At 25.7% G+C, this 9,404-nt stretch overlaps 1 non-coding gene across 1 annotated transcript; it reads right to left on the bottom strand.

Annotated features, from left to right (window-relative positions):
- Window positions 1–7,573: 7,573 nt before the first annotated feature.
- Window positions 7,574–7,655, bottom strand: Trnal-aag (transfer RNA leucine (anticodon AAG)). The gene has a single exon. It is a non-coding gene; the product is annotated as a tRNA-Leu (tRNA).
- Window positions 7,656–9,404: the final 1,749 nt, after the last annotated feature.

Genomic DNA, 9,404 nt, shown 5'->3' with positions numbered 1-9,404 from the left:
ACATTTTATAAATTGGTCTAATGACATTCAATACGCCCGGATCAGATCATAAACTTAAATATAAGATTTTTTCTGGCATTTGTAAAATTAATAATTTATTATATTATATTAAACTAAACACTGCTGCATTTTAAAATATTTGAAAAGTTTTAATTCTAACAATTATGTCATTGGTTAAACTCTACTATTATTTATATCCGTTACAGGCGTATGGCATAAGCAATAATTTTTCATTCGGTGTGTATGAAACAGAATAATTAGTTATATTTAAGGCTTTTAAAGTTTTAAATCCTAGTACTTATAACCTAAAAACGTATTAATATACTACCAAATAAGCTTAGATAAATGTATAAAACTTTTTGATCAACCATAATTTATAGAATTATAGATTTAAATTTTTATAAAGTGTTATGACTATTAAAAGCATAATATATTGATACGTCAGTAAAATACAAGTATAATGTCTGAACGTTTTATCACTTTATAAGAAAAAGTCGAATTGATCCTAAAAGAACAATTTTTTTTTGTTAAACCACGATCATTTTGTATTTGTGAATTATTATTTAAATATTATTTATTATAAGAGTACATTGGTTATTTAATATTTTGTATTTTTTAAAAATTAATTAATTAAATAATAATAATATGTTGATATTCTTGGTTTTTGTAGTATGATTTTAGATTTTCGAGAAAATAAATGTCATAACAAATGGATAGGTACTACATAATATTTTATTAGAGTAGCGCATGAAAACATGATGTGGTACTATGTTATACGTTAGGGAATGCAATTCTTCAATAACGACTCACTGCTGTGCTGGTCACACGATATTTATAAATTGAATAAAAAGGATTATAAAGGTACATAATAGTAATGTTGTATTAAGATTTTTGATGATATTTCTTATAACTTATATACATTTTTTAAATAAGAGCTTCCTGCACATAATATGTAATAATTAAAATAGTTCAACAATTACAAACAAATATAGATATTATAACGATAATTATAATTTAATTACAATTAAATAAACATATACATTATAATAATAGGTCGATAATTAAAATAAAGCAAATTAAAAATATAATAATTAAAAATCTTGCTTTGAGTTTAATAGGATGAGATAAAAAGATAATTATTATAGAATGCTATTATTTTGTTTTCGAGACAGCGAATAGGCTCTGCTGTTCATATGGATAAGATTTTGATATTGATATTGTAGTAGTATGTGGATCTAAAACTGATTCAAGACGTTAGACGGGTTAGAAAGGTGGTTTTAAGTCTTGGTTCAAATTTTATATTAATAAAAACATGTTTAGTTTATTATTATTACATAATTTTACTTGCTTTTTTTATAAAATTTATTTGATATATTCAATATTCATACATTCTTAAACACATTTTAAAAGTATTTTTTCAACATTTCGATATTGTGTGGAATCTATACGCCTTATTGTTTTCAACTTTGGTCATTCGTTGTAAATTTTTTGATAGTAAAAGTGGTTTGTGATTAGTGGAGTATTTACAAGGGAGGGAGGGCATGGGATCCGAACCCCCGCTGTAGTAAGCCCAAACACACTTTTCTATAGAAATGCGAACATAGCATATATTAATCATAGTAATTTGGGGAATCTATAATATATGTAAAATAGAGTAATATTAATAATTTACGCACGGTGCATAAACTCGACTACAAAAATAAGCCTAGGTCAAAAAGGTGAAAACAACATGTTTTTTCCGATTCATGTAAATTAGAATAAAATATATTAATACAATGATCGGATAGGCTAGCGGGGGCTCGCCACAGCTGATAGGACCATATAAATACGAGTAGAGCATCAAGTGTAGTCAGAAAGTAGTCAAGACTCTATACTGACTACTTACCCCATTGTACGATTATTGCTCGTCGTCGACTTTGTCACAGCTACATCGCCGCGATTACTTAATCATTCCCAGTAGTAGGTAGTATTTTTATGTTAGCAGTAGCTAAAGTAATTGTTTGTTACAATAAAGTATAACTTACTTACTAAGAATTTACAAGTGTTCATTATTTCAACTATCTACCTTCTCAATACCACTTCAAGCTCGACAAGGGCGTGTGACATAGTTAAATAATTAACGTGGAGCATATCGCAGTGTCCTGCACAGCGATCACTACACTACTGATCTCCCTAATTCTTATCTAAAAATCTAATATATTTTATATAGGTATATTAATACATTTTATGCTAATACAAGCTGTAATCTGTATACCTTTATAAAATGTTATTTTTTCACGTAATCAAGAAAAAAAATGGTATCATAATTATTATCATTCATGGTTTGAGTTTTGAAGTAATGCAATCTTGAGTATTATCATGTAATTGACTTTAAATATTTTAATAGAATTTAGCAAATATTATTGACGTAAAAATATCAAAAAAAAAAAATAAATGTACAGCAATAGAACAATGTAATAGAGTGAATATTCGAGTTTCTTCTATAAAATATATTATTATAGAATGATAGTGTTTGTATCAATATAGATGATTATATCAACCAACATACTACCCAATTTTTAAATCATATAAATCAGTTTTTAAAGGTATAGCTATTGATTTATCTACGTTAATATAAAAACCGGTATTAAATATTGTGTTCTGTAATCTGTATATCTTTTATACGGTGAATATATTTTATAATCTCGCATATTTTCTCCAAATCAAACCGTTCAATACAATACGCATTGATATAATATATTAATAACGTATACATTTATCAAAAATAATAACATTGCTTAGTACCGCACACCAGTTAATCATATTTAATCAAGATCAAAAAATCATAAAAATAAAACTTTCGGGATTATACAGAAAAATCAGTTTTATTCCAAAAAAAAAAAAAAAAAAAAATGATAAAAATTCACAATCTGGATTATGGAAAAAACTTTTTGGTTGCCTTATTTACCATCACATTTCATTCCTCATGTGTTTGTTGAGATTATGGCTATTTGACTAGATGAAAAACAATTTTATGATTTTGCTGTTTAATTTTTAATTGTCAATCAAATGTATACGGTTTTGAACTATCGATCTTTCAAATTTCCTTTTTTAACAATAGAATAAATGTGTGTGGTATTGATCGGTGTAAGATGTGCGGTTATGACGACTGCCGGTTAAAAGAATGATTTTTTCAAATATAAATTCTTTAATTAAGTTCATTTGCATGTTACTAGTGTCAACAGCAACGCCGGAAGATGTTTTTCGATCTTTTCAAAGTTGAAAAAATATCTAAGATCAACAATAATTGAAGTTATCTTTTAATTATTTTGGAAATATAGAATATATAACTTATAACTGTATTTTTAATTTTATTATTATGTAGACAAGGTTAAAACGTCTATTCATCAAGACGTTCATCAAGATGTGAATAAAATCAACAACGATTAGCATTAAGTCTTAGGAGATTGGATTTTGTATTAAAAATGTTGTTTTATTTTATTAAAAACTAATAATAAATTATCAACATAAAAATGGTGTTATTTTTAATGAATTATAAAAAATTGAATTTCTATTTCAGTATAAAGCTGGCGGTTAAGGGCGGGTGGAGAAGCACTCCAATTAAATATATTTTGAAAATTAGATGGACCTCTTCATGAAAAATTCCTAAATACACCTTGCTCCTGAATAGAAAACAATTTGTTGAATTATGTATAATGATTTTTGTCCAATATCTTAATATTCGTTAAGATATAACATTATAATATGTAATTTTAATACATAATTATAATAGTATTTATTAAATTTAGTGTATTAGTGTATAATGTGTTATATGTTTATACATATTAGTATATTACGATTATTATTGTTGATTATATATGAATTAACTCGTAAAATTAGATAGGTTTATGAAAAACTGAAAAAAATTATGGCCCGTGTAGGTAAAAAGGTTGCAGACCCCTGCTTTTGATTTTAGACCATACAATTACATAATACGATATATTACCAAATAAATTTAGAGACATATGCACAATATTAGATATGTATATACTATAGACAGTATACCTATGACGTATCTAATTTCATAATAGTTTTCAAAAATTCTGATTTAAATATACAGTAGACACCTATTAGACCTAAATAATGTACATAAAATAGTTTCGTTAGAAGACTTATGTTTTTGATGACAGTCGTTACATTATAGTGTAGGTATTATTCATTGCTATAAATAAAACGCGTATAAATCGTATAATATTTCGTAATACGCAATTTATTAATAACAATCATAACAAATTTACATAAAATATATAGGTATACTTTATAATATATTATTAATATATTATCACATGCACTATAGCTATATCCAAGCTACGACGATAAAATCAAATATTCACATGAGAATTCAAAAAATTTGTTCTACATAGATAAAAATGAAAATAATTATTTTTCTTTTGTACCTAATTAAAAGTTATAGTAACTTTAATAATTTATTTTTTGTATTGAAGTATTTAACTGTTTAGTTTCTCACACTTACGTCATAGAAATTAATAATTATATAATAAGTTTTTATATTATAATATGATTGATATAATATAGGTATGTTTAACTGTTTAAGTGACTGTATTATCATCAAAACAATGTATCTAATACCAAATTAGTATAATTGTGTTATTCTTAATGTATTTATTTACAAATTATAATATCATGTAGTCATTAATTATTATTCGTTAATTAAACCTTTGTTAATTTATAATTTCTTTTAATTTACTTTGCTGTTTTAGAGTTAGGTACCCAAATATTTTTTGGATCACAATATATATAATTTTATTTGGCATTATACGATTATTCAATTTTTTTTAATATTGTTTCACTTTATTATGCCGAAAGAATAATCAGAAAATATTATCTTGGTTATAAATTTAATGTAAAAAAAACACACAACTATATCCGTGAGGGTGAGATAAACAAATAAACATCGAAATTTAAGTTCGATTTTGTATCCCTATAACTAATAAGTTATAAGTTCAAGTATTTATTTGTAATTAAGACATTAAGTATACCCACCTAATAATGGAGGTTTTCATTTTTCGCCAAAATGACCTTCGCCCATTATCATCATCACCGTTTTCCGTCAAAAGTTATATTCCGATTTCTACCAAAAAAAATTAATTAATTACCTATTTAAAATGTTTTTTTTGAGAACCTCTGAATCTAAATCCGTCAACTAGTAATGATTACGATGTACACGCCTCGCCTTGTTTTACAGATATTGATAATAAACTATTATCTATATCTTATCTTACTTTCAAATATTTTTTGTAAACATCTTAGCAGCGCAATGTTTATTTGTAGCACTTCCGTGGAGTAATGCCGTTTTTAGATGTATACACTGTATAAATTAAACATTTTGTATATTAGCATAATATGACCACGGTTACTTGATATCACTTGGAAATGTTTTTGAACTTTTCGTTTACGTTGTCGCAGACCGCAGTTTCAACTGATAGGTGCAGACTGATAGCGATCAATAACCCGTTAATTATTTGCGGATAACGATGAAATAATAATAATAAATTAGTAGTAATCATAACTCTATTTCCACCACAAGCTACATAAGCTTACAGATGGTAAGTTAATCAAATCTGTAACTAATCATAATATCAAATCTATAATTTATTGATTTATGTTTGATTTTTTCAATAAAAATAAATAAATAACGTGATGGGATATAACTGATATAATGGGTTCTTATTAACTATCTTAAATAATAATTAATTATTAATTTGTTTTTTTGGCAGAAAAAAGTCACGGTGATAAAGGACGTGGGTTATTTTGGAAGAAAACGGTTACGTCCCTAATAAAATTTAAATTTAAAATAATAATTTTTTAGTAATGGTTATTACTTTATTCAACATTTAAATTCACAGTCATCAAATATTTGTTATGATTTTGTATACAATTTAGTCAGTACCTATATGAATAATTACCCAGTTTAAAATATGTACATTTATAAATCACTTAAAACATAAAAACTTTCCTGGTCGATGCTTGTAAGTGGGAATATAATATTACTGCAGATGGATCAAATTAAGTCACACTAAAATTTAACTCACATTCACCCAACAAATAAAAAACCTTGGAAACCCTTCCAGGACACGAACATTGCAAAACATATGAACAGAAATATAGAATGGTTACTTTATCATCTATGTGACTGCGGCTGACTGATTAACACGTGAAAGAAAATAATTATTCAAAAAGTATCAAGCTATTGAGTGAAATAGCCAAATAGGTATATCTATACTGAAACATGAAAACATTCCAATGTTGTTGAAGTATTTGAAGATTATTCATAAGTCAGTACCTACCTAAAATATTATACAACTTAATTTATAAGCAAAATGTATAGAACACATGCTTATAATTCTTTTGTGTTTCAATCATATCGTATTTTATATTATTTTTTCTGTATGCAATGTGTTTATTTTAGTAGAAACTACGGATAATTAGGTACTTTATTAATAATAATGACAAAAACACTAAAAATGTTTTCTAAAATGATTAGATTTAATTTTGTCAGCTAATTAAAATTTACAATAATACTTTGTGTTAAACAAAAATATGAAAATTATTATTTTAAATATTTATAGTGAAAAAAATCGTATAGTTTTAACTGATAACTAAGTTTCAGATATTTCGTTTTAAGAAGACTTTTACTTGATATATGAATATTCCTTAAAAAAAAAAAAATTGTGATATACGGATATATGATATTATAAATAAGTTAATAAATTATTACTTTTAAGAGATTATATTTAAATGGCGTAATTCTAAAAATAAAAATTTTAAATTTATCTAATTTAATTTGTTAAAAGTATTTAATTCAAATTAATAATTTAATACAGTTTTCGATTTGAACATTTTAAAATAGCCATAATTTACTCAGTAGACACAGGCCTGACTCAAGTGTTTAAACATACCTAGCAAACTTGAGTTTTGCGGTTTTGCCACCCCTTACATATAAATACTACATAAAATATTTTTTTTTTTACAAAAATGTTATATACCGTCTCTGAAAATTGCCACTCTAGGTCTATGTCGCCTACCCCACAAGTAAAATGTTAACTTCACGAATTCATAAAAATTTAAATTATAATTAGATTATACAAATAACACGAGAAAAATTATTTTTTAGCCTAGAAACTATAATAATAAGCAGTTTTTAATTGCAGTTGTTATCTATTTAGCATGGTAAGTTTAAACATAAATATTAAATATAATATTGTCTATTGTTTAAAATAAACAGGAAGCCGGCTTTCAAAACACATAAGTGCATATATCATAACTATCGAATTATCACATTTTTACCAAACCGTTTGTTTAAAATAATAATAATACTATATGAATCTATTATATCTTATATTATCTAGGTAAATATAAACCTAACTTCGGCTCGGCCCGAATTGATTACCAAATAAAATGTTCGACCCAGTTTAGTCCAGATAGGTCTTCGTCTTCATTTATCTACAGACAATTGCTAATATTAAGTTTATTATTTTTCAGTTTGTTGATGACAAATATAAAAAAATTTATGTGGCAGCGGTGGGATTCGAACCCACGCCTCCGAGGAGACTGGTGCCTTAAACCAGCGCCTTAGACCGCTCGGCCACGCTACCTCAATGACGTTTAGTAACAAAACGGAGGTACTTTCGATGCGGGTAAAATATTTCTCACTCGTCTTATTATTGATCACACAAAGCTTCTATGGTTTTTTACAAGAGAAGATCCCCCTAAAAATACCACATGAGGAGTACCTGAGTACGTTTCACTATCAAACACATTTTAATTGAATACAAAACCTACCATACTATATGACACTTGACTACTTGAGACTTGAATCAATTCATATCTTCGACTCAACCGCCCAAATAATTAGAGGACACTATACTAGCATGTGTTGTTTCAGTCTAACAAATCATTCACAATCAATTTCTATCACTATATCAAATATATCGCTGCTCAACTGCAAAACCAAATATAAAATATTTTCCTTATTATTATTATTTTTTTAAATATTTTTATTCTGTTTTTATTTGCACATAAATAGGTAAGTGTGTAAAAATAAATGTTAACTCAATGGTCCATGTCACCAGGAATTTAAAAAAATGATAATAAAAAAAAAATACAGGCGTCGTATACATATAATAATATATACTATACTTATACGGTTATTGATTAAATTAAGATTGCGTGTAGAGATTATTATCTACTTAAGTCAACTATAGTTTATAGTGAAATTAAAATATCTATACATCAAGGTGAATTGTAATAGTACGAAAATTAGAAGAAGAATTTACACAAGTTCAATTTTTAACTATAAAAAATTTACTTTGTGAGTTATAGAGTTGTATTGCATGAAGTAGATCCAGATCATATAAGTATTAAGTAGATTACTTGATGCTAAAATAATTATGTTGGCTAATCAGACTAGAGATTAAGAATATAAATTTTAAAATTTTAACCCATATGTATGTCAATCAAAATGAGGTGCTCTATAAACAAAACATTGATATCTAGCATATAAATCTGATTAAATTATTTTTAATTTTGTTTAAACCTTGGATTTGTGTTACTAAATATAGATACTACATTATAGAAGCCAGAAGGGCAAAATCAAAATGTGAACGGATTAAAGTATTATATAATTTATTTTATGTAGATTTATCTCTAAACTTTCGACAGGTTGCAGGTGCGTTTTAAAAAAACCAAGTAACGAGAATTCAGGGCAGGGTAAGTTAACGATTTGTTTTAACTCGTTAAGTTAAGTTATTTAAAAAAATAATAAAGTTAAATTAAGTTAAAAGCTATTCATATTTTGTTCGTTAACTCATTAAGTTAAAAGTTAACTTTAAAAATAAAAGTAACTTAACTTAGTTTAAGGTTAAAACTTTCTAATTTGCAAAAACAAAAAATTCCAGACACATAATTGTGTATTGGATAGTTTTACTTTACGTTCAAAAAAATTACCAGGGAAATTTAAAACGACATTAAAGTACCAACTAACTATCGAAAAACCTGATTTTCTAAAATAAATCCTAAAATTTTGACTTGATGTTAAAAGTTAATTTGAAAAAAAAGTAACGAGTTAATTAACTTAATTTTAACTTTAAATTCGTTAATGCCCAGCCTTTCGAGAATTTTTTCAGAGATAATTTTTGTATTTTATACAGTTTGAGTACGACCAGAAATGAAAAAATAAAACCAAGAAAGATAAGTGGTTCAGTAAATCTTAAAATTTTAAGTTTATTAAATAATAATTTATGATTCATCATTTAAAAAGTTTTTTTCCATTTCGGTATAAATGACATCTGTTTGTGATTGATTTTTAAATGAATCTAGGATTGCATGTTTATTTAAAATGTACC

The sequence above is a fragment of the Rhopalosiphum padi genome, chromosome 2, assembly GCF_020882245.1.
Source record: "Rhopalosiphum padi isolate XX-2018 chromosome 2, ASM2088224v1, whole genome shotgun sequence".
Lineage (NCBI taxonomy): Eukaryota > Metazoa > Arthropoda > Insecta > Hemiptera > Aphididae > Rhopalosiphum > Rhopalosiphum padi.
This window is presented reverse-complemented; position numbering and strand designations above follow the sequence as displayed.